This window comes from Mustela nigripes, chromosome 14 (genome assembly GCF_022355385.1).
Source record: "Mustela nigripes isolate SB6536 chromosome 14, MUSNIG.SB6536, whole genome shotgun sequence".
Lineage (NCBI taxonomy): Eukaryota > Metazoa > Chordata > Mammalia > Carnivora > Mustelidae > Mustela > Mustela nigripes.
In genome coordinates, this window is record NC_081570.1 from 10310632 (window position 1) to 10336580 (window position 25949).

Consider the following 25949-nt stretch of genomic DNA (forward strand, 5'->3'; position numbering starts at 1 on the left):
TGAGTGAATGACTGAGTGAATGAGTGAATGAGAGAGTGAATGAGAGAGTGAGTGAATGAATGAATGAATGAGTGAATGAATGAGTGAATGACTGAGTGAATGAGTGAATGAGAGAGTGAATGAGAGAGTGAGTGAATGAATGAGTGAATGAGTGAGTGAATGAATGAGTGAATGAGTGAGTGAGTGAGTGAGTGAGCACGTGCTGTCAGCCTGGAAAGCTGGGAAGACCACTGGGATCTGGGATAGTCGGGGAAGCTTTCCAGAAGACACGGGACTTTGCTTTCACTCCTCCGTCACAGAAACAGATCCTGTGCTTTGGGAGAGAAAGGGGAGACCCTCGGAGGGGAGCAGATGGCTTCAGACTCCACGTTGCTCGCCCACACCAGAACCCTCCACTGTTATGTCACAGGTCACAGCTAATGGCCACGTGCCAAGGACCTGACATACCGAAATTGCTGACCAGCACAACAACCATACCATGGGATAGTCTATTTATCTCCATTTTTAAAAATAATTTATTTATCAGAGAGAGAGCAAGCACAAGCAGGGGGCGCAGCAGAGGGCATGGGGGAAGCAGACTCCCTGCTGGGCAGGGAGCCCGAGCAGGGACCAATCCCAGGATCCCGAGACCATGACCTGAGTCGAAGGCAGATGCTCAACTGACTGAGCCACCCAGGCGCCCTAGTTGTCTCCATTTTACACTGAAGAAACTGAGGCACAGAAAGGTGAAATCAGATGATGGAGGCGTGGTGAGCCCAGGTGGTCTGAGCCCATGTACGGCCCGTTATGATGGAGTTCGCCTTTGTACTTAATTACAGAGCCAAGGGACCCACGGTGCTGCATGACCAGCAGCCCAAAAGAGCCACACATGTGTCCCTGGGAAAAACTTGTTCCTAGGCGCTCAGAAGCCCACTGTTTGGGAGCCCCAAGTGGCTCTCCGGAGTGCAATTCTGAAGTAGAAGTAGAGGCACAGATGTCACTCATTTTGTCCACATGGTGTGCAAACCTCCTTTCTCTGCTTGAAGAAGCCCCAAGTGCTTTAAGGAAGATTCGGCTGCCCTCCATGCAGTGGAAAGCACTGGCCACTTGCCTTCCCAGCCTCCCTTGCAGCTCAGGATTTCCCATGTGACCTAGTTTCCACCAAACAGATGCAACTCACCCTTAGAACTGGGAGCCAGTGACCCAAAGAGGCAAGAAATGCAAATTTTTCGGTTCAGTTTTCCCAAGATTGTAGCGGCAGCACCCATGGGGCCATCATGGATAGTGGCAGTAGGCAAGAAAGACTGTCTGTGCCCAGCAGTGGAGCCTGGCCAGCTTGATTTGGGCCATTAATCCTGCTTTGGCAGGCTCCAAGTTTGTCTCTCCCACCCTCCGGGAGATGTGCGAGCTGACCAGACAAGCCCGCTTTTTCGCTGGATTTGCCATAACCAGTTTCTGTTGCTTGCATCCAAGAGCTCTAACTGGTGCACTGTCGTTAGGTTGCATCGGGTCAGCCAAGAACGGAATTCTGGGGGTAGGAGGCAAACTAGGACTGTACCAAGCAGCTCCAGGGACGGCCTCAATACTCCCAGAGCTGGGACACAGAGCATCTCACTTCTGAGGCCAAGAGGGGGACTTTGGGAGGCACTCCTGAGTATCTGAGATGCTCAGCTTCCTGTGCCCCACCCGATTTTCTGGTGATCCAGATTCTAGACAGAGAAAAGCAACAACCTAACCTTGAACACTACATGGTGTGGTGGGAAAATAAAGGTTTACAAAGAGACATGGGTTTGGGTCTTGGCCCGTCCCCTTACTGGCACTCCCATAACCCCTCTGGGCCTCTGCTTCCTCGTACATAAAAGAGGGCTTAGCAGTTTCAGTGCTTCCCTTTGTACGAACTCAACATCCCAGTCCGACTGGCATAAAAAATAAAGATGTTTATTAAGTCATGACACTGCCCTTGAAGATGTAGGTCAACTTGATCCAAAGCTCTGTCTCCGTTCTTGGTGATTTCTCTTGGCTCTGCCCTTCTCTGGGTTCAGCTCCCTGCTCAGCTGGATGTCAGCCAGCTGCTGAAGTTCTAATGCCACATCTGCTCACAGTAACATCAGAGAAAGGTAAGGCATTGCTCCTGTCATCCACAGAATCAGGGCCAACATCCCTGTCCCTGCACAGCAAACCGGTCCGCCCCTATCATTGGGCCAAGCTGGGTCATGTGCCCATTCTCCATCCTAAAGCTGTCACAAGGGAGGACCACATGCTGATTGGCTTAGGCCTGAACTCCTGAACCAATCACTGGCCAGAGTTAGCAGAATATCATGATGGGCTCAGCAGGCGGTTCTCAGACTTTGATTCTCGGAACTCGCAGGACACATTTAAAACTTAGGGAGGTCTCTTACAAGCTATTGTTTTTATGGCTTCTGTTTATCCATGTTAGCACTTAGAAATTAAAACTGAAAAAGATTAAATATTTATTCATTTAAAAAATAACAGTAAACAGGGGCTCCTGGATGGCTCCCCTTAAGCATCTGCCTTAAGCTCAGGTCATGACCCCAGGATCCTGGGATAGAGTCCCACGTGGGGCTCCCTGCTCCACCAGAAGCCTGCTTCTCCCTGTCCCACTCCCCCTGCTTGTGTTCCCTCTCTTGCTGTCTCTCTCTCTCTCTGTCAAATAAATAAATAAATAAAATCTTTAAAAAAAAAAAACATTACATGTGTTTATACAAATAACATCTTTTATGAATAATAACTATACTTTCCAAAGCAAAAAAAAAAAAAAAACAACTTCTGATACAAGCGGCATTATTTTATACTCTTGCAAATTCTCTTTACTACCTGGCTCCACAGAAGACAGCAGGTTTCTCCCACCTGCTTCTGCACTCAGGCTGTTGCAATAGTGTGTTGTGTGGGCTGTAGTTTATGAAGACAGTCCGGCCCTGTGCAGATATGGGGTTTGGGAAATGGAGGCCTCACGGACTTCTGGGAAGGGCCTCAGGGAGCCCGGCAGTCCTCAGAAGGCGCTGTGACAACCACTTGCTTCCGCCAACCAGTGCTCATCTCCAGAGCTGGCCAGGGTCAGATCCTACAAGCTGCAAGTCACCTTCACCTTGGGGAATGCACAGGTGTTAAGAAGACCCCCATGAAGACCCCCCAGTCTATGGAGACGATAATCGCCCCCAACACCATCGGGTTGTTAAGAGAGAATTAATGGGGGCTGATACATGTAAAGCACTTAACCCAGGGCTTGATAAATGGTGCCCAGGAGTGAGGAGGGACTTCAGGTGAGCACAGGTGAAAGCAAGAATCCGTTACTCAGATGAGCACCTCTCAGTCCCCTTCCCCAGGGTCCTCCCCCGCTACACGTTCCATTAGTCCACTCTTGCTACACCTCCGAAAGCAAAGGTATACCGTGATCATTGCTACAGAAAGGAAAATGGCGTTGTCATTCCACAGAGGAGAGGAATCCGTTGAAGGCATCGAACTCGAACAGTTGAATTTCCCTGAGCAGAATGAGAGGCAGGAGCCAGAGTCGGCACAAGCTGGGGATCGGGGGAGCCTCAGATCTGCTGACGGTCCCTCACAAGGGCAGAACTGGGCCCTTTCTCAGGAGTGCCCGCGCAGCTACAGTCAGCTGCAGTCCAGGGTCCGGAAGCCAAAGCAAAGCATCTTGTGTCAGCACTGCTCCAGCAGGTTGGAGCTGGGGACAGGAGATGGCGTCGGGAAGTCAGAGCAGGACAAGGGAGAACAGACAAGGCCTTGGTGATTTGGTAGAAGGTGCAAGGAATTTCAGGCCAAAGTCAGAACCTCTTGCTTGCAGGGAACAGCTGGAGGGAGCGTGTGCACACGCGCACACGTGCGCACGCACACACACACACACACACACGGAGCTGGGCAGGCAGCTTATACCACAGAGGCCCTTGCACAGAAGGGAAAAGGAAAGCGATGGTGTGACAGGCTGGCCATGACACAGCATGCTGAATGACCCCAGTGTCAAAAGACCCAAACAGGGTAGGAACTAGAACCCCAGCCCTGAGTGCACCACGTGTCCTGACGAGTCTATGACTGTTGGTTAAGCAAATGACCCTGCATCCTGGCCCCTAAGAATCATCAAAATATCCCAGAATTTCCAATGCCTCAGCATCCTGATTGCATCTCCCAGACTCCCCCTCACTCCCAGGAGCAATGCAAAAAGCCTTCAGCTGACAACGGGTTTGAGGGCTGAGAACACCTGCTTCCCTCTGAAGGCAGTGCAGACCAGAAGGTGCCGCTTCTGTCCCCAGCCCCTCACTAGGTTGACATGTCATTGACAGCTTGTCACTTTCCTTCCTGGAGACTCACGTCTCCCAGCTCTTGGTGGACAGCGTCATCAGAGCGAGCACCTGAGAATATGTGCTGATTGAGGGGCTCAGGATCCCAACCACAAGGAGCATGGAATGTTCCACTAGGTCAGGTTTGCAGGGAGACAGCTTGCTAGCTGAGGGTCAGGGCACCCGGAGACTTTGGGCCATGGCTACCGCTGGTGATGTGTCCCCTCTAGGCCCTGGTAACCCTTTCACAGAGCCCCTCGACCTCAGGGAACCTCCAGATGGATGCTGGCCTGATGTAGGTCAAAGCCTTCCAGCTGGGTTTTAGGGTACCTGCCAGTAGCTGATGCCTGGGAACTTGGGTCTGGGCCATGAGGAATGATTTGCAGGAAAGAAGTCCTTTTCAGTCCAGGGCTCCATCTCCTTTTTCCAAATGCGAGGTTGGGGAGGCGAGGAGGCAGAGAATGAAGGTTTATCAAGCACGTGCGATATGTTACGCCTCTGTTAGACTCTTGAACTACCATGACTCTCTTTCCGTGTCCCAAGATCTCTGAGGGGGAGGCGCAGCATTCTGGCCCAGAGCATGAATGCAGGCTTGCGTCTGCCTCTCCTCTGCCTCCCCGCGCACTCCTCCCTCGCCTCCTCTCTTACCTGCTTCCCCCCCCCCCCCCCCCCAAAGGTACCCAAGACTCCACAACCACTCTGCACCCTCGGGGCTTACGAGCAGCCTCTTAAGAAGCAATGTCCTCATTTCACTCTCCCTTGGTGACCCTGGACTTCCGCCCCGGCCATTCAGGGTGGCAGGTTCCAACCGCCCTCTCCCCTCTGCCAACAAAAGCAGCCATAATCCTGCCTTCCTGCCTGCCCCCTCCGGCCTCCAAAGTAATGTCTTTTTCCTCCCTCATTCTTCTTCCACTGCTCCAGGCCTGTGGCTGCTTTCACAGCGGGCCCGTGGGATTGGGGCCAAGTTTGCCAGGAGGGACCGGACGGCAGGGAGGGGGAGCCTTCTGACGCTCAGAGCACCCCTCTGGGGCTCTCAGTTGTTTGCTAGCTCCAGTGGCTGCACCCGTGAGGCCCTCGCCGCACACCCCGGTGTGGGGTCTGCAAAGATGTGGTGGGCGCCGAGAGGACGGAGGCTGCTGCCTGCCCCCCAGAACGGCTCCTTTGGGGCTGTCCTGACCCACCTGGAGCTCTGCTCTGAGCTCCCCTGGTAGAGATCCTATACGTCACAGATGCTCATGGGGAAAGGGCAGAGCTCGGGCTCTGCAATCAGCTCTGCCACTTGGCAGGAGTTGAAGCCCATCAGTGCCTCCACTTCACCATCTGCAAAATGGGTACAAGAGTAGTAACTACCATGTAGTGTCATCGGGAGGGCTGCATGCCTGGGAAGAGCTCAGGCACCGGGTCTGGCTCCTAGGCAGGGCTGAGCAGATGGGCACAGCTGCTATGGTGCTCAGTGGCTTCTTCCGTTGTCTGGAAATGGGAAGTCCTAAGAAGGAGAGGGCTGCTGGCATGCTATCTCCTTACCCAGACTGCCATGATTCCAGGGTTGGACACGATGCATGTGGGCACCTGGGTGGCTCAGTTGGTTTAGCATCTGCCTTTGGCTCAGGTCATGATCCCAGGGTCCTCGGATTGAGTCCCACATCGGGCTCCTGCTCAGTGGGGAGTCTGTTTTTCCCTCCACCCCTCCCCACTGCTCATGCTATCTCTCTCATGCTCTCTTTCTCTCTCAAATAAATAACTAAATAAAATATTTAAAACAAAACAAAACAAAACAACGCCCTCTAGGATATGCTGCGCAAACTGTCCATAGATTTATTCATTCAGCAAATGATGAGCCTCTGCTGCATGCCAGGCCCTGTTCGAAGGGCCAGGATTCAGTGGTGATGAGACACAGATGGCTTGTGTCCTCAAAGGACTTATTTTATGGTAGAGAAAGACAATCAATGAGCATTGAACAAATGATCTTGAGATGCATACGTGCTATGAGAAAAAGAAAGTGTGGTAGTTTGGGGCCAAACTGAAGGGAGTGGCTGCTTCAGGTAGGGAGGGGGGCCAGCCCCCCTAGAGAGCTGGCATCTGACTGAGGCCTGAATGGGGAGAAGGATCTGGGCGTAGAGGTACTCTGAGCAGGAGCAGCAGCATGTGTCAAGGCCCTGAGGTCGGAAGCAGCTTGATTTACAAGAGAATGAGGCCTGTGGAAATTAGTGAATGAAGTCAAAGTGGGGAAGGATGGGGCTTGGGGGGCAGGGGTACCAGACAGGGGATACACCATGCCATTTGTGCCACAGTCGGGATTTCAGAGTTTGTCCAGAGGACAACCAGAAGGCAGTGGAGAGTTCTAGGCAGGGGGTCACATGGTCTGATGGGCTCTAAGTCTGGCTTTTGGGTGGAGTCTGGATAGAAAAGGAGCAAGACGGGAAAAAAAGGGGAAAAAATTAAAAGAAAGAAAGAAAAGGAGCAAGATGATGGCAGGGAGAGGGAGGCTACCAAGAGGCCATTGCCATGGTACCCGAGAGAGGGGGCGGTGGATCGGCCCAGGACGGCAGCAGATGGCATGGTAAGAAGCCCTTGGATTCAAGATACATTTGGAGGTGAAGCCAGGAGGACCGGCTAATCGGTGGGTCCATCCAGGTCACAAGAACAGCCACCGTGGGAGAAGCTCCCCGGCAGCCCAGTGTCCAAGATCAAGGCTCAAAGGACTGTTAAAGCTGTGTCCCCGTACCTGCCTCTCTGGGGTGACAAGGATTCAGCCTGTCTGGTTTCATCAAAGCTGAGAATCAGCACCGATATATTCAAGGGGATGACAATGACACCCTGAGTGATGGGGACGTGGCCCTGAACCAGGAATCCCCCCCTCCTTGAGGTGCTGAGAGGGTCTCCAGTGGTGGCAGTGTCTCTCCACCGATGAAACCGATGAAGACAATTTACACAGGTGCAGAGCACAGGCATACAGCAAGGCACTCATCTGCCGAGCTGGTTAGGGACGCAGGGCCCCAGCCAAGCGTGGAGCACCTGGAAAGCCTGTCCTAACAGACTTAGATGCCCCTAACATCACTGCCTGCTCGAGGAAGCTGTGGGCAAGCAAGAGCTGAGCGCCTGCTTTGACGGACGTAAGTCTCTATCCGCTAGGAAACCCGAGGTCCGGAGAACTGCAATTTTTATCTTCCACGTTATTTCCAAGGGGATCCGAATATGCAGCTAAAGCCGGAAAATACAGGTTCTTTGAAAAGCCAGGCTTATAGACATTCCGGAAAATGGCATCAAGCCCAGGTTAATGCAGCGAGAAAGTTCTTACAGAAAACTCAGTGAGAGGAGGGGGGAGCCAGTGCGCCCACCCATGGGGAATGAAGGGCGCGGGCAGGTCCGTCTGGGAACGCGAAGTGTCCGTTCATTGTTGGTTTGGAAATCAAAGCGATTATCCTCATAGACACATACGTTATAAATAATTCCTATTTGCTCCTTTCCTCCCCTCTCCTTTTTTTCCTACTGTGGTTTCTCAGGTCACCTGCTAGGATGGCAGGTATAGGAGATACAAGGAAAAGAAAAAAAATAAATACATGCTCATAACCGCTCCACGTTTGTGATCTCAAACACGGGATCCATACCAAGCTTTGCAAGGAAAGAGGCCAGGAAGTTAAGTTTTGTTTGGTGGCCCTGGGGATGCTTGGGCATTGACTACCAGGCAGATTTCCTTTTTGTCCAGCCCTTCAGGCCTTGGCAGGTGGTGGGCGGGGGTGGGGGGAAGGGGTACCCCTTCTCTCCGCCAGGGGGGCTCCTCTTCTCTTTGCCCGGGGCGGGGGGGGGCTCCTCTTTCAGCTAAGGAGGGGGGCAGACTTCGCCTGGGCCCTTGGGGAGCCAGGGGTCAGGACTGCTCTTCCCCGGCGCACTCCCCAGATGGGCAGAGGGAGGATAAAAGTAGAAGGCTGGGTCCTGCTTTGCTGTCCTTTGTGGCTAAAGATAGAGATGTACCAGGGTGACGTGTGAATCTATTTGCTGGGCTGAGAAACAAGCTCACTGCCCTCTCCACCATCCCTCGGTACAGGCTTGGTAAAAAGTTGCTTTTTGAAAGTAGATTGGAAACATTGCACTGGAAACAGAATGTAAGTTAAAAAATCATGATTCCATGTATCTGCTATTAAGAGGTAACATTTATTGATGCTTACCCTGTGGCGGGTGCCATGCAAAGTGCTTTATAGGTGCTTAACCCAATGAGGGAGGCAGCATTATTGTTCCATTTTACAGATGGGGAAACTAAAGTCCTGGGGTGTTAAGCAATCTGCTGGAGGTCGTACAGGTAGGGCAGCATTCTTGTCGTAATCTCCCCATCTTTTCCAGCACCTGGCAGCCTGTGAATGCATATGCTAGTGGAGGGCTGGTGGGTCGACTGGTTGGTTAGTTGGATGATGAGCTCATTGGACCGATAGGGACTTAATGATGGTTGCTGCGATGCAGAGTTCCAGCTGGGGAGACAGCTTTGCAACCCGGTTCCAAAAACAAGGGCCGCGTGGACGTGGGTTTGCAGGATTCGGGAAGTCCACGCCCACCTCAGGCAACAGCACAGACGGGTCTGTGTGCTGCGTGTCAGATTCCCTGCTGGAGAAGCTGCTGCTGGGGACTCTGTAGATGCAAATGAAGTTGTTTCCCACCCAGCCTGAGATGTGTCCATCCTCCTGCCGGTGCCACTGTCTCCAAAGCTGGCTGCTCCCCATGGGGCAGAAAATGCACTTTGAGCAGAAAAACCCCTCTGGCTCATCTTGCAGCCACCTGCAAAATGGGATCACGTAGCAAGGCCCCCGCACTGCAGCTAGAATGGTCCCACGGGCCTACGTCCAGGAAATCCTCCAAGGGTTTGCTAACCAAATATTAACAGTAAGGATAAACCAAATACTTCATGCAAATGCTTAATAAGAAAACGACACACCACATGAATCCAGCTTGCCGTTTACTACCAGGGGAACATGGATATGAACAGTGGACAATTTAACAGTTTAATGGAATATGACTGCCCTCAAAATATACAGGGGTTCCCCCCCCCCTTTTTTATTCTCTCTTCCCTGAGCAGGCTGACTTTCCTAATTGCTTTGCTCAAAGTGAATGCTAAAATTTTTCATTCCGTGACTCAGTTGGCAGTTGGTGGGGGGAGGGACAGGAGTGGGACACTCAGGCACATGCCACGTAGTAAAGGAAAGTTAGCTTTAGAAGTGAGTGGTGAAAGGCGCCTGGGTGGCTCAGTGGCTTAAAGCCTCTGCCTTTGGCTCAGGTCATGATCTCAGGGTCCTGGGATCGAGCCCCGCATCAGGCTCTCTGCACCGCAGGGGAGCCTGCTTCCTCCTCTCTCTCTGCCTGCCTCTCTGCCTACTTGTGATCTCTGTCTGTCAAATAAATAAATAAAATCTGTTTTTTAAAAAAAGGGGGGGAGCTGCGAATAAAAACAGAGATGTGGACCAACAGAACAGAATTGAGAGCCCAGAAATAAACCCATGCATATGGTTAACTAATATTTGACAATGGAGTCAAGGATACTCAATGGGGAATGGTAGTCATCTTTGATAAATGATATTGGAAAAAGTAGATATCCACATGGAAAAAAGAGACACTGGACTCCTATCTTAACACCACTCACAAAAATTAACTCAAAATGGGTTAAGGATGCAAATAAAAGACCCAAGATCATAAAACCCATAAAACATAGGTGGGGAAGCCCCGTGATGTTGGTCTTGGAGATGATTTTTTGAGTATGACACCAAAAGCATGAGTAAGAAAAGCAAAAATCAACACATGGGGCTAAATCGAACTGAACTAAAATGCTTCTATACAGCAAAAGAAATAGCCAACAAAATGCAAAGGCAACCTACAGAGTGGGAGAAAATATTTGCAAACCGTGTAGTGGATCAGAGGCTAAGATCCAAAATATGTAAGGAACTCAGATAATTCAATATTAAAAAAATACATTTTAGATATGGGCAGAAGAACTGAATAGACATTTCTCTAAAGAAGACATACGAATGACCAAATACATGAGAAGTTGCTCAGTATCATCATCATTAGGGAAATGAGTATCAACAGCACAGTGAGACGTGACTTCACACTTGGGAGAATGGTTGGAATCAAAAGACTAGAAATAACAAGCATTGGTGAGAATGTGGGGAGAAGCGAGTCCTCACACCCTGCCTGGTGAGAATGCAAACTGGTGCTGCCAAACAGCACGAAGGGTCCTCAAAAAAAATTCAACATAGAATTACCCTATGGTCCAGCAATCGCATTTCTGGGTTTTTATCGGAATGCTGAATATCGAAATAACGAAAACACTCACTCAGAAAGAGACCAGCACACCCCTGTTCACTGCGTCATGATTTGCAAGAACCAAGACGTGAAAACAACCTAAATGTTCATCAGTAGTTGAGTAAATAAGAAAAATGTCACACACACACAGACAGACAGACACAAACACACACACACACCGTGGAATATTACACAGCCATAAAAAATAAGGAAATTCTGACATTTACCACAACATGGATGAATCTGGAGGACATTATGCTAAAGGAAATAAACCTTCAGAGAAAGACAAATACCATCTGGTATCACTCATATGGAGAACCTAAAAAAAAAAGTCAGACTCACAGAAATCGAGCTAGAGGTGTGGAGGAAATGGGGAGCTTTTCCAATTACGTTTTAAAATTTTTTAAAGATTTTATTTATTTATTTGACAGAGAGAGAGACCCAGCGAGAGAGGGAACACAAGCAGGAGGAGTGGGAGAGGGAGAAGCAGGCTTCCCACTGAGCAGGGAGCCCGATGCGGGGCTCGATCCCAGGACCCTGAGATCATGACCTGAGCTGAAAGCAGCCACTTAATTACTGAGCCACCCAGGTGCCCCTATAAACTTCCAATTATAAGAGGGATAAGCCCTGAGGACCTCGTGCGCAGCATGATGGCGGTTATTAACAGTATCATATTCTGTCCGTGAAGTTGCTGAGTGAGTAGATTCCCGCTGCTCTCACCACCACCACCACAAAACGGTAATTAAGTGAAGGATATGTTAGCTGACCTTAGCGTGGTAAACATTTCACATTATATACATGTATCAAATCACCACATGGTACAGCTTAACTTCACTTGGTGCTATAGGTGAATTTCATCTCAGTAAAGCTAGGGGTTGGGGGAGAAAGAATTGAGTTAATGGCATGGCTTCTGACCTGGGGGAGGGAGCCTCATGCCCCCCAGGGGACCCAAATTCATTGTAGGATCCGGCTCTCTTGACCTCTGTCCCATAAGATGAAAATGTTTAAATGGGCATGCTTCTGGTTTTTTTCAGGATCGCAGAACAGAACTGATTTTTTTTTTTTTTTTTAAGCGCAAATGATCAGTTGAAACAGACAAGTTAATCCTTAAAATTAAAAATCATTGTTTCGGTCTTACTAGTGATCTCCTATTTTCCCAGAGGACAAGCTGGCAACCCTAGATGGGGGTTAGGGGGCAGTGGAATCATCCCAGGCTGACCTTGGTTACAGAGTCACTGGCTCTGCCTCCCTCTTTGGAAGATCTGGGAGGAGGGAGCATCTCCAAAGCCTAGTATTGTCGGTCAGATTGAAGTCTTCAGCTTGGCAGTCTCCCTAATGATGGGTCAGCACTCTTCCCTCCCCTTGTCCCCCAGTGCTGGGATTTATCAAGGCCCAGATGAGAAAATGAGTCCGTGCCCCTGGAGGGCATCCTGTCCATGGAGGAAGAACAGCCTCTAGGAAATGCCCTAAGACTTTTCTGCTCAGAGGATGGCGCTTAACAGCGTGTGGTCCCTGGACTGACAGTATATGCATCTCCTGGAGCTTGCTAGAAAAGCAGAGCCTCAGGAACCCCCCCACCCCGAATCTGCCTTTTAACAAAATCCCCAGGAGATGCATATGCCCAGTACAGAATGAGAAGTGCTGTGGGATGATTCCCTCATACCCTAAGAGGGTCAACTGTGTTGGAAAAAATGCACTGGGGGGCGCCTGGGTGGCTCAGTGGGTTAAAGCCTCTGCCTTCGGCTCAGGTCATGATCCCAGGGTCGTGAGATTGAGCCCCGCATCGGGCTCTCTGCTCGGCAGGGAGCCTGCTTCCTCCTCTCTCTCTGCCTGCTTCTCTGCCTACTTGTGATCTCTATCTGTCAAATAGATAAATAAAATCTTAAAAAAAAAAAATGCACTGGGTACAAAAAAGAAGGCATGAGGGGTGCCTGGGTGGCTCAGTCAGTTAGTTCAGTGTCTGCCTTTGGTTCAGGGCATGGTCTCTTGGGGTCCTGGGATCGAGCCCAGCGTTGGGCTCCCTGCTTGGTGGGGAGTCTGCTTCTCCCTCTCCCTCTGCCCCTCTCCTCTGCTTGTGTCCTATCTCTTTCTCTCTTTCAAAAAAAAAAAAAAAAAATCTTTAAAAAAAGAAGAAGGCATGGTTACTCTGCCCGGGCATGTCCCAAACCACTTCCGGAAGTGTCCTCTGAGCCAGGTTGGAAGGGATAGAAGGAAAGGGGTTCAAAGGAGGCAGAAAGAGCCAGACACTTGGCTCAGCTGTTTCTCCCCTGAGGTGGGGAGCACCATTCCTGTACCCCCATGTCTCCCCAGAACCCACGTGCCCCCTACAGAACGTCTCTGGTGCCGTTTCTACTGGAGCCGTGGACTGAACGTGGCTCCATGAACCTGGTCCAGGCTTCTGTGTGAAATGTCACAGCTGCTGCACTCTGTGCCAGCGCCGCACTGGGCACCTTCCCTGCTTATTTCATTTGTTCTTAAGGACAGCTCTCTCAGAAGATTCTAGAGAGGCAGAGTAGCAGAAGGGGTAAGAGAGCACGTCCACTGGAACCACACTGCCTAGGTTCAAATCCCACCTCACTACCTAGTAGGAGCAGCCTTAGAAAAGTTAGAGCTCACCTGCTGGCCGGTACCTTGATGTTTCCTCTTCTAGAAAGTGAAACTCGTAACAGTAGGTACTTCGTAGAGTTGCTGTGAGGATCACGTACATCACGTGTGCTTTGGCGCCTTGGCACCTGCTAAGTTCTCGAGGTGATGGCCGTCATTACTCTTAATCTCCCCGTTGAACAGATGAGGAGACCAAGGCTCTAAGAATTTAAAAGTAACCTCTCCGGGGTCACAGTTCTACCGCGCTGCCTTTGCAAGGATCCACCATGGGCTCTGCCCTCTGCCTCCCACTTAGCTGGACTGGGACACTCCTTACCCTCTGCCCCTCCCATCTCCGCCAGCAGCTGGCCATCGCCTTCTAGCCAGGTCCCCTCCCTACCGGCAGAAAACATCTCATCGCAGGTTTGCGCCTCTGAGCCTGTTGCTGCCACCACACCTTTGCCTGAGCTCCTTCCTCTGCTCCCACCTCCCCCGTCTCTGCCCTTCCTCCGTGTCCCCTCCAAAACCAGGCCTAGGGAACACCTGTGCCTCTGTGGATATACCCGGCTGGAGGAGCCCCTTCCCCTGCATTCCCCTCCCTCCTTGGGGGGCCACGTCTTGCACACCTGGAAGGCTGGAACGGTGTTTTGCACACCCTCGCTTTCTCTCACTTTTCTAACACAATGCTCGGTATGCAGTCAGTGCTTCATAAATGCATAGTGAGCAAATCCCGGGCTCTTGCTCCTTTATGGCCAGTTAGCTCCTGGTTACCAGCAAGGCTCTGAGTTGTCCATGGCCTGGCGCTCTCTCTCTCTCTCACTCTGCTCGACTCCTTCTAACATTCATGTGCAGCCCCTAATCACAAATGACTGTTGACAGGGGTGGCCCTCCCTCTCAGGCTCGGGTTCCTGGCCTGGGGGTTCTTGATGTCTCTTGACTCTGCTCAGGGTTTCCTGACCTCACATTTGAGGCCGAGCAATTCTTCGTGCTTCTTGTGCACTGTAGGGTGTCTAACAGCATCCCTGGTCTCTACCCACACTAGATGCTGAAAGCAGCCTTCCTCCTCCCCAGTTGTGACAACCAGAAATGTCTCCATACAAATGTCCCTTGGGGGGGGGGGCAGTTCTGCCCCCAGGGAGAGAACCACCAGTGACCAGGATGAGAGAGGGGTGACTTGAGCACGCGAGGCAACAGAGAGGCCTGTGAAACCCCCAAGCCTGGATGCGGGGAGGTCATGCAGACAAGGAAACGTGTGATGGATTCACGCATGACGGATGAGAGGGCGTGTACCCCGCTCCCGCCTGTCCCTGCCGGGCGCAACTGTGGTCCAGCTTTGGCCAGATCTTGAGTCTCTTCAAGAGAGACCAGAAATCCTGTCTTTTATGTGAAATCCCCTGATTTTTAAATGTTGGCAGCTAATGTGAATTTTTTTTTAAGACACTGTGGGAAAAACAAAATATGTCTGGGAGCCAAATGTGGGCTGCTGGCTGCCAGTTTGGCCAACTTTCCTGTAGACCGAGCTTCCATTCTGGAATCTTCAGGGGACTCTCACCACCCCCAAGCCCGCAGTGCCCTACTCTCTCCCCCATGGTTTGTGTCTTAGGCACCGTGCACCGCCACACGCGCTCCCTGCTGCCCACATGGGCCACTCCACCCCCCTCTGAAGTCTCGTTTCAAGAAGCTGGAAGGTTCTAGATTCCTGAGGGAGAGAGAATATGGGAAGTACTCCACAGAGAGGCTCAAGAAGCCTGAACTGTCAGCTAACTCTGGCCCCCGTGTGCTGTGTGACCTTGGGTAATCACTCGCCACTTTCCGGGCTTCAGCTGCCTCCAATGCCCAATGTTTGCAGAATGAAGAAAGAGAAGGGGGGTTGAATGAATGCCCTCTGATTTTGGGACTTAAATGAGCATTATCCCTTGGCGGTGCAGAGTCCCAGCCCTGACTGGCTTGCCAAGTGCCCCGGGGGGCATCTGTGTCCTCGTGCTGATCTGGGCAGGCACAAGCTGGCTGTACCTCCCAGCTCAGGCATCCTGCATCTCAGAGCAGAAAGTCTGTGTCGTCTCTGATGGGCTCTCTGCTCTGCACACTTAGCTTATTGTGGCTGGAGGCTTTTCCAAGGCCAGAACCTACCCTCCTGTCCCTGGGAAGGATCAGACCATTGGCCCTGCTGCTGCTGATGGTGAAGCTCCAGGTTAATGACAAGGGCCCCATGCCAGAAGGTACTCACACCCACAGGATGGCTCAGGTGAGCCAGTCCACACCTGGCCTGTCTATAGTCCCTAGGACAGTTTCCCCACTGGCTCTGTGGCTACGAGGAGCTTTGGCTAGGCTAATAGGACATCTTGTCGGCCTCCTAATTGTATCAACGGAAGGGAGACCCTGGGAAGGAAAAGGGTCTGCCCAAGGTCACCCAGCCAATGGGACAAACACTAATATCTCCACCCCGTCTGATCTGCCACATTGGGATCTCCCGGGAGTGGGCACTGGTGAGGTGTAAGGGACAGACAGACCGACAGATGGACTCCGGATAAGTACGGACTTTACCTATCATCAACTGTGGCCTAAGACCAGTGGTTGTAGACTCCGTGCCTAGAGCACTGACATGAGTGAGGAAGTCAGGGGTCAGACTAGAGCAAGCAGTAGGGATGAAGCGGGAGGGGGTATGGGGAAGTACTCTGCTACCATAGGGGGTGAGCAGGGGTTCACTGTGACCAGACTTCCTGATTTTTCTGAAGGAAAGCTGAGTATCTGAGCTTTTTGCTATAAATTTCCCTCATTTTAAAATGTTGGCAACTCGGGACCCCTGGGTGGCTCAGTCAGTCAAACATGTGCCTTCCGCTCAGGTCATAGTCACAGGGTCCTGGGATCGAGCCCCACGTCAGGCTTCCTGCTGAGCCTCTCCCTCTGCCTGGTGCTCCCTCTGTTTGTGCGTGCTCTGTCTGTCAAATAAATACATAAAAATTTTTAAAATAAAATAAAATGTTGGCAACTGGTGTTTTAAATCCCTTTTCAGTAGAGTGCTAGGAAAAGAAAATACATTCCTGGGCCACATTTGGCTCTAGGGCCACCTGTGTGCAATCTCTGCTCCTTTCTCTTACCCTCAGTTTACTCTGCTTTAAAATGGGTATAATAATAGTATCCCTTTCTCATAGGGAAGTTATGGGATTGAATACAGCAGTGCCTCTAGAGGGCCCATCCTACCATGGGCCCCACAGAAAGTGGAACTTACTGTTATTTATTAGGACATGGGACACTTTTCTTAGTTGAAACGGGAAGGGACTGGCGTATTATGTTTGACACAAGGCAGGTGGGAAGCCCCAAGCTAGAACTCGGGATCTTTTCATGAATCCACAAAATGGACCATGCGGTTTCTGTGTGCCTGGCCCTGTGGGCGTATTTTAAGTTCAAGATCTGTCCCTTCCTCGAATTTGCAGGGGAGGCGGGACAAAGCCCATGCAGCAGCCTGTGGGTTTGTCCTTCACCCCAGGAATACCTGTGAATCCCTCCCCTGGGCCCCTAATCTGGGAGAAGCATTCCACTTTCAAAGCTCAGGTCTTTGAAAAGAAAACAGAATGCAGCTTCTCTCACAGTTAGCAAAACACATTTTTTGCTTGTTTGCTTTGTTGAAAAAGTTCGGGATGCCAGTCCTTTCTATGTATCTGCCTCCTGAAACCAGTTCCAAAGATATTTAAAGGGCAGTTCTGGGAAAAGAAGAACTCAGAACAAATTCTAATTAGTCCCACTGGGACTAGAGGCCATTGCAGATCTCTGCCCTGAGAACCTGAGACCAGGGCCTAAAGTTATTTCTTGATGTCCGGAGTGAAGAACATTCTGCGTTCCTCCCTGGGCTTGGCCCACACCAGAGAAGCTTGGGGCAAAGTCAGGCCTGTTCCTGGCCTTGCTGGGGGCACTTACAGCTCCAGAAACCCCAGATCTGCTTGGGTGGTGGTGATGGAGGCCGGGCCTGCTCTGCCATTCAGAGTGGGAGAAGCCAGGAGGTGCTTGGGCTGACGTGCCTAGGTTCTGGTGGGCGGGCAGGCAGGCGGACAAGCAGGTAAAGCAGCCTCGGGCGTGTGCAGACAGGTCTCCTGGAGCCCAGGCAGGTGGCCTCCTGACAAGGGAGGGCCCTGGAGTTTGGAGTCTGGGTGCAAAAATCCATCAGGGTGGGGGAGGGGTGGTTATGTAACTATGACGCCACAGTCACTGAGAAAGTGACCTTGCTATGCTCCACTGCCTCATTCCTCCCCCCCTCAGAAGGACATGAAGATCTAGCAGCCCTTCCTCTGGGCTCGGCTGTGACCCTCAAGTTTATCATCAAAAGGGGCATCTGGAGGGCTGTTTAGACACAGACTATCAGGCCCCACCCTTGAGCCTGTGACTCAGGAGATCGAGGTTCGGGTAGAGAATTTGTGTCTCTCATAAATGCTCAGGGATGGTGCTGATGCTGCCGGTCTGGGGGTCACACTTGGAGAATCACTGCTCTAGGACTGAGTGAAGTCAGTCTGCCTAAGCCCCTGATTTGCTGTGTGCACCCGGGCAAGTGTCTGAGCTTCTCTGGGCTTCAGTTTTTCTTAGAAGGAGGAGCCAGCTTTTGTCTTTGAACAAGTATCCCTTAGTGTTGGGACGCCTAATTCCTCTTCTTCCATAGCTTAGAGGTCTTCACATGAAACGTCCAGGCTTTGCACGGGGCTCTTACCCCATGGTTCAAACTTGCTTTTAGCCACCGGGAGGCTAAATCGCTGTAGGAGAGATGGGCACTTTAAGCCTTAAAGGGGCAGGACAGGCCAGCATCTCTGGCCTGCACATGAGAATCTGGAAGTGGTTCACCAGGCTTGTCTTGGGGATCCTTTCGTTTCCTTGGGGAGGTGGGTGGCAGAGGCCCGTCCCAGCCCCAGTGCCAAGGCGCCTATGGCATAGAGAGTTAGAATCTGCTGGCAGTCCTCCTTTCTCATCTTAACATCCAAGTGGGGTTTCGGCTTCCTACACACTGGGGTCCTGTGGCCTCTTCCCATTGCATCTAGGATAGGAGTGGGTTCATGGCAGATGCCGTGTGAGGACTGACCAAATAAAATGAACAAGCAAAGGAGCAAATGGGTCCTTCACTGAACCAGCCCCAGAGCCCAGCTGTCTTCCATCTGCCCTCTCTGCAGCTCCGTGGGCTTCCCCACCTAGAGTCTCCTTTGTCCATCACAGAACGGTCTTGGGGAACAGGCAAGTACTCCTACTAACCCCATTTCACAGGCGGGAAAACTGAGGCCCCAGGTGGCCTGACTTGCTCAATTTCACTGCTAAGTACAGGGCAGCTGCAGTAAGAAAGGTGCAGAACTCCATGCCACAGCCCCTCACAAGACCCCCTCCCCAGTCGAATCGGTTTTACCTCCCACGTCCCTGGATGGAGGCTCTGCAGGTAATGGCCATGGACATGAAGTGGAAAGAGGAATGGCATCACTGCAGGTGCCGGCGGCAGGCTTGACCACACAGGGTTCACCTCCAGAGCCCAGGGCAGTGCCTGGCACCTAGTTGGTACATAATCAGTACTTGTTGGGTCAACGGGTAGGAAAACAGGCCTGGTTTAAGTTCTAGGTCTGAGTTGACCAGTTGTGCGATCTTAGACAAATCCTCTTTCCCCTCTAAGCTCTTGGTTTCTTCAACTGTGAAACAATAATAGCAATAATAATAATAATAATTACAGTAACAACATAAAAGTTATGAGAGCAGACTCTCTAGAGCCAGAATTGCCCATGTCTGAATCCTGGCTCTGCCGTGTGGTACTGTGTGACTTCAGGCAGTCTATTAAACCTCTCTGTTTCTTGGTTTCCTCATGGATAAAGTGAGGATAAGGACATTATTTATATAGTGTTGTGGGGATTGTACTGAGCTAATATGTGGAAAGTGCTCTGTCCAATATTACTAATAACCCTTAACAATGATGGTCTATGCATTGGTAAATTAAATAACATTTAAGTAACAATGTAGTTACCCAAAGGATACAAATATAGTGATTGGAAGAGACACCTGCACCCCAGTGTTTATGGCAGCAATGTCTACAATAGCCAAACTGTGGAAAGAGCCCAGATGTCCATTGACAGATGAATGGATAAAGAAGATGTGGTAAACACACACACACACACACACACACACACTGGAATATTACCCAGCCATCAAAAAATGAAATCTTACCATTCGCAATGACGTGGATGGAACTAGAGGGTATTATGCTAAGCGAAATAAGTCAATCAGGGAAAGATCAATATCATATGATTTCATTCATATGTGGAATTTAAGAATCAAAACAGAGGAGCATAGAGGAAGGGAGGAAAACATAAAATAAGATGAAAGCAGAGAGGGAGACAAACCATAAGAGACTCTTAGCCACAGGAAACAAGCTGAGGGTTGCTAGAGGGGCAGAAGGTGGCGGGAGGGATGGGGTAACTGGGTGACGAGTGATGGGCGTTGAGGAGGGCACTTGTCGTAATGAGCACTGGGTGTTATATGCAACTGACGAATCACTAAACTCTACCTCTGAAACTAGGAATACATGATATGTTAATTGATTGAGATTAAATTTTTAAAAACCCTTAGGAGTAGCAAGTATCTAGGAGAAGACTTCCTGGCACAAAGACAGAAGTGCTCATTAAAGAGTACATGTTATTCTTATCTCAGGCACTGACTGGCCCATGGCCCTCTGTGTCCCTTGAGTCACACACAGGAAGTGGAGAGACAGGGTCTGAAAATTGCGGTGGTGGAGGCCAGCCCCATTCCCAGTAGCCACCAAGCCCTGGGTCAAACTTGCCATTGAACCAGCTGGAGGTGAAGTACTGCTAGTGGCCACCGGGGGCAGCAGAGGACCCACCCCACCCAGCTATTCCACGGGGCCCACAGGCAGGCATTTTCTCTAACTCGGACATGGGAGGCATCTCCCCAGATAACACCCCTCAATTCTGAGATTTAGACTTCCGACCCTGCATTACCAGGCACATATCTTGGATAAGTGCCTTTGTCTCCGTAAACCTCAATTTTCTCATCTGGGGCATGGAGATAGGGTGGTTTGGAGAGTTGAATGAATAAGAAAGAGAAGCCCCTGGAGGGAAGTGAGTGCCCCACAGATAGCACCTGTTGCCAAAGGAGCGTGATGCCTGTGAGCTTGGAGTCTGCGATCAGGCTACGTAGCTCTACTTGCATCACTCATGGGCTGTGTGTCTTTAGATAAGTGACTTGTCTTCTCTGTGTCTGTCTTCTCATTTTTAAGTGGGCTGATAATAGTGTGTAGAGTATACCTGCATTTCTCAGGGCTGTTGGGAGGGTTAGATGGATGTGTAAAGTTCTTAGAACACATATAGTAAGTGCTAGGCCAATGTTCGCCAGCGTTATTATTGTAAGTCATGGTATTTTGATGTTATTGTTTTTATTCTGAATAAGTGGCAACATTGAACTTCCTGTGGAAACGTCCTTCCTTGACATGAACTCCCCAGAAAGGGACTTAGAGGAGATGGGTGGAAATATGATCCCTGGATATGGGCTATTTCCTTTTGTTGCAGCTAAGAATCTAGTTTGGGACCCAAGACAGTCCTCCAGGCAAGACGAGGAGACCAGCTGCCCTTTGTAAAAGTGCTTCAATGCCCAGCTTTGCCCGAGGACTGAGCTAAGCCTTGGCCTCCAGAGCAGGCCCTTTGGAAGCCCCCAGAGGGGATCAGGATCTCTGCCAGGTCATTTGGGGCCCCGGGAAGATTGTCAAACGGTACCAATGAGCCCATGACAGGCACACAAAAGTGTCCAGCCAGGAAGGCCTCACCAGGCCAGATGGCAGGATGGATCTGGGGTAAAATCCTCTGTCCCCATAGGGCAAAGGTCTAAATAGATTTGGAGGAAAATCCTGTCTAATCCTCCTGCTGCACCTGTGCCTCTGAGTCCTACTGGGATGGCCAAGGGAAGACCAGCACCATCCCTGCTGGTGGCCATGGTCACAAAGGCAACCCAGGGCCTGCCAAAGACCTTCCAAATCATAAGGCTGCAGATCTCCATGGAAATAACAGGGAGTGCTCCTCTGACTTTGAAGCAATGGGCGCATCCCTCCAGCAATGTCCCCCAATCCCATTTTTTGAGGGTTTACCCTGTGCCAGGGATGATTCAGAGCTTCACGTGTGTGTTTTGTCATTAAAACCCCCACCATAGCCCTCCAAGGTAGTAGCCACGATCCTCTCCATTTTACAAATGAAGAACCTGAGGCTTCCAGAGGCAAAATCCTTTGTCCAAGATCATACACTAGTGTGTGCCAGAGCCAGGATTTGAGTCCTGCGTCCCTCGCCTCCTGCAGTGGGGCAGCCTCCAGTAATCTAGTGGTATTCACACCTTCTTCTAACCTCTCCCATCGAGGGAGGACAGGACCCAGTGACTCACTTCCGATGACCAGGGGAAAGGTGATGGATATCATTTCTGAGATCAGGTTACAAAGAGACGGTGGCGTCCATCTTGCGCACACCCCGTCTTGCTCTTTCTTGGAGCCTTGTCTGGGAAGCAAGCCACCATCTTGTGAGAAGAGCTCTATTGTGGCAAGGAATTGGGGGGCAGCCTCCGGCCAACAGCCAACGAGGAACTGAATCTTGCCAGAGCCACAGGGGTGAGCTTGCAAGTAGACCTTCCCCAAAGAGAGCTTTGAGCTGACTGTAGCCCCAAAGGACACATTGATGGCAGCCTGTTGGAGACCTTGAGCCACAGGCCCCCAGCTCAGCCACGCCTGGATTCCTAACCCACAGAAACTGAGAGATAATAAACACTGGACGTTCTAAGCTGCTAAGTTTTGGCGGTGATTTGTTACTTAGCAATGAATAACGAATACATTTGCTGTCACTGCTTATGACACACACAAAGCATACACACATGGCCACCATGAGAAGGACAGAAAAGATGAATTCAATCATAGAGGGCTCAACTAGAAAAGTGCTTCCACCTCCATGAGCCCTTCATTTTGTCTTTGCCGGTGAGGGGCTTAGACTGAAAGACCCTTTTCCAGAGTCACACACAAGCAGTGGGGACCTGGCATTGCCACTGAGGTCTCCAGACTCCTGGGAAGTGTTGCCAGGAGGTCCCAAAGGTGTCACAGACAAAAGTGTGTAGATTCCTAGGAATCTAGAATTGCTCCTTTGTTTTAGTTTCGGTGTTTAGAGAGCCTATAGTAATGTGGGCTGGAAGATCTTAGTAAAATCTCTTCTACAAATACTAAAAGCATAGCCAGTGGGGGGGGGGACCCTGAAAAATTCCAGGGGGTTCAAATATTCCACTTTGAGCACATATCAAATATAGCGAGGTCCTTTAATATAATGTTTCAGGGTTTTGTTCTTGAAGCCCAATTATCTTATCCTTTTCTCCAGGATTCTAAAGGAAGTTTCCCCGAAAGCCAAGCGATACTGTGAATGGGAATTGCATTGATCCCTACCACCCCTGTCCCCAGTGTCCTTTGTGTTTTCTTGGTGGCACCCCATTGGCATCCTGAGGTCAGGGTCATGGGGACACCATCTGGCCTCAGAGCTCAGAACCAGAGCCATCCTCCCCACCCTCTGGCTGACTGCCATCCCCCCCACCCAATTTCCCACTCTGCCATTGCTCCTTAATTAGTTGTCTGGAGGAATGGTTGGGGATAGTTCCTGCTGCCCTGCCCACCCCCCCCAATTCCTCCCTTCCTGCTGCCTTGCAGAGGCCGGACACAGCATACCCTGGAGAAGGACAGATGAGCCAAATCACAGGCCCAGCTGTCTCCAACATCAATCCCCAGCATCCCCCAGAGAGGTTGGGAAGATCTTCTGGGAGGAGAACCAGCCACATAATTTGCAGATCCCAATGCAAAATGAACGTGCGAGGCTCCTAGTTCAAAAATAATTAAGAATTTTGAGGCAATGACAGCAGAGCATTAACCCAAGCTCAGGACCCTTCTACCCAGGTTGAGCACTCAGAAGCTGGCCCTGTCTTGGAGCCTCCAATCAAAACCACCCTGGAGTTATTCCTAGAGGGCCTGGGTGCTCAGGGCAGAAAATGGTTTGTCACTTGGCTCCTGGATCTCCTGTTGCAGAACTGAGCAGAAACTCTCCCGGGTTCAGGGTATCCTTTTAATGAGAGACATCCCACAAGGAAGCAATGCCTCCCACCCAAGGCAGATGGTTTTTTCTGGAAGCCTGCAGGCTGCCGCGGCTCTCGGAGCTTTGCCTGCTAACAGAGTTGGGAGGAGGCACTGAGAGGCAACACTAACTGGGGGAGGCCTGGGCAGTTGGAGAACCCCAGAAACTGATGGAAGGTGGGTCCAGCTGCCATCTGAAGTCCTGGTCCTGAGAATGGGGAACACTCTCTCCCTCTCTCTCACATACACACACACACACACACACACACACACATACATGCACATGTGTGCACACACACAAGGACGACAGCAGACATCCCCCAGGGCTGTGGGTTTGAAAAATGGCTTGGATTATTTGATTATGTGCAGACCTCTGAGAGGTTGCAGGGGGACCAGTAAGACTAGCAGTGAAATGAGCACTGGTGGCCAGTGGGCTACATAGAAACTTCTAGATCTGTTTACTCTATTGTTCTTTCTGCTTTCTCTCCTTCTCCCTCTCCCCTTTCCTCTTCATGTCAAAGAGTTGTCAACATTTTGAACTTAGATAACCCCTAAAAGTCCATATTCCTAGTAGCTTAAAAAAAAAAAAAAAGGAAAGAAAGAACAAGGACGAACGAACCTTTAGTGACCCTGGAGGCACATTCCTGCATTATAGCCATCTACCTCTTCTTATTTGCCACAGTCCTCACCACTCCCTAAAGTCTTGCTGACACCGAATCCAAGTGGCAAGTGCTAGGTATTCATGCTTGTGCTGCTGTTTTCATGTCATGGAATTAAGAGAAAATTTCACGTCTCTATCAAAAGTGGAAAGATAGACTAAGAGTTCCATGTACTTCGAGGAATATGGAAAAGAGCATGTTTCTTTGCGGAAGCACCTTCTTACCTGCTTATTATGCAAAGCGTGTCTAAGCCAAAGAATACAACCTAAATGCCCTAAAGAAAAAAACCACAGGGAGCCCAACACAGCCCACCTCACTCATTTATGTCCTCAGTTGGGTCCCTGAAGACGTTTGGAACAGACAATCTGTGCTGGGTGTCTCCAGAACGTGAAGGCATTCCCAGCTTCTCCCCTGGGGTGGCTCAGGGCAATTGTTCTTTTGTTCTGTTTTGCCTGTTATCCCAGAAAAGGCAAAAGAATTGAGGGTTTTCCAGCATCTCCTATCACTTGGTCTGAGATCAGTTTCCTCCCTTCAGTGTCGTGTGGGTGTTTAACCCCATGGGTGGTTTTCTTCCTCGGCTGGGTGTTACTGGCCAGCTTTCCTTCGGTGTTACTGGTCAGCTTTCCACTGAGCAGTTCAGGTCCCAGAGAGGGGAAGGGGTCTGAGACAGCCCTGTGGACCTCTACAGCTGGGCTAGTTTTCCCGTTATTGGGAGGGTGAGGAAAGGGGAAGGTAGAAGCTGGCAAGGCCATGATGGATGGTGTCCAGACCACAGTGCTTGCAAAGGGATGGGGCTCCTCGCCCACAGACGGGAAAGTCACCTGTGAACAGTTTTAGACACTTGGGGCTGGGTGGAGGGAAGTCATTTATTTCCCACAGCTTGATGGAGAGCCATATGCCAGTGACCTAGAAATTCCCAGGGCTCAGGCCTGGGAACCAGAGGTTACAGAGCCAGGCCCGGTGCTGCCTGGAAGGGGAGGCTGGGGACATCCCTGGAAGGTGTGAGTTCTCACCTGGCTATGCTGCCTCCGAGGCTCCCCTTGTCTACACTAGGGGGGAAACCGGACTTGCTTCCTGGGGCTGCGGGGAGATAATTAGTCCTTCTAAAGAGCATCATAATCCTCAGATCAAAGAGGGCTTGGGGCTGCAAATTCATTTTACAGTGAGCTCCACAAGCCACTGGAGCACCCACTCCAGCGCTCAGGTTTGGGTTTGCAGACCCAAGATGCCACCTCGGACCAGGCTTAGCTGGAGAACTAACTGGCCCCCCACCCACTCCTGGGGTCCAAGCCTGGCCTTCCCTGGGAGTCCCCTCACCTGCCACATGATTGTGGCTGAGGAGTCTTCAGAAGCATCTCTGATGGTGGACCGGGTGGGAATTACTGATGCCTCATTTTATAGATGAGGTAACTGAGGCTCAAGGAAGTGAGATGTAGACATAGGGCACCCCACCAGATCACAGTCTGCTTAGGGATGTGGACCATGTCGGACCCCCACCCCCACCCCCACGCCCACCTCGCCAACCCCCGGCCCAGTGAATGTGCTCAGTATTATATTGACTTGAAGAACGCCTCGTCACACAGTACAGATGAGCAAAGGAAATGTCCCAAGGCTACCGCCAGGTTCCCGCTCCATTCTTTCTGCCCTCTCCTGGCCATTGATTGGGACTTCAGGTCTCCGGCAGCGCTGTCACAAGGATGTCAGAAGAGTGGAGACGTATGCAAATTGGGGTACCAGGCGGCCTTCCCCCAGATGCACTCACTTGGGGCTTTCAAAGACCTGGGTGCAGGCCAGTCCCTTCCGAACCCTGCGCCACTGTCCGTCTTTCTGACCCGCAGTCTCTCCAGAAATGACCATGTTGGGGATGCGCCGAGCGTCCCAGAATGGGGCCACGAAGCGCTCCTGGAGGCCGTGGGGCGAGTCCCGGCGCCGCCGAGGGGCCGGGGGCGGAGCCGGGCGGGGGGGCGGGGCGCGGGGCGGGGCGGGGCGAGCGGCGGGCCCTCGCCAGCCCGGAAGGAGCGGGAGGAG

The 25949-nt window shown here is 51.1% G+C and overlaps 1 protein-coding gene across 3 annotated transcripts in view; it reads left to right on the forward strand.

The window, feature by feature from the left end:
• Positions 1-25949, forward strand: part of KAZN (kazrin, periplakin interacting protein) — a 1029901-nt gene that overhangs the window by 860168 nt on the left and 143784 nt on the right. The window lies entirely within an intron of this gene.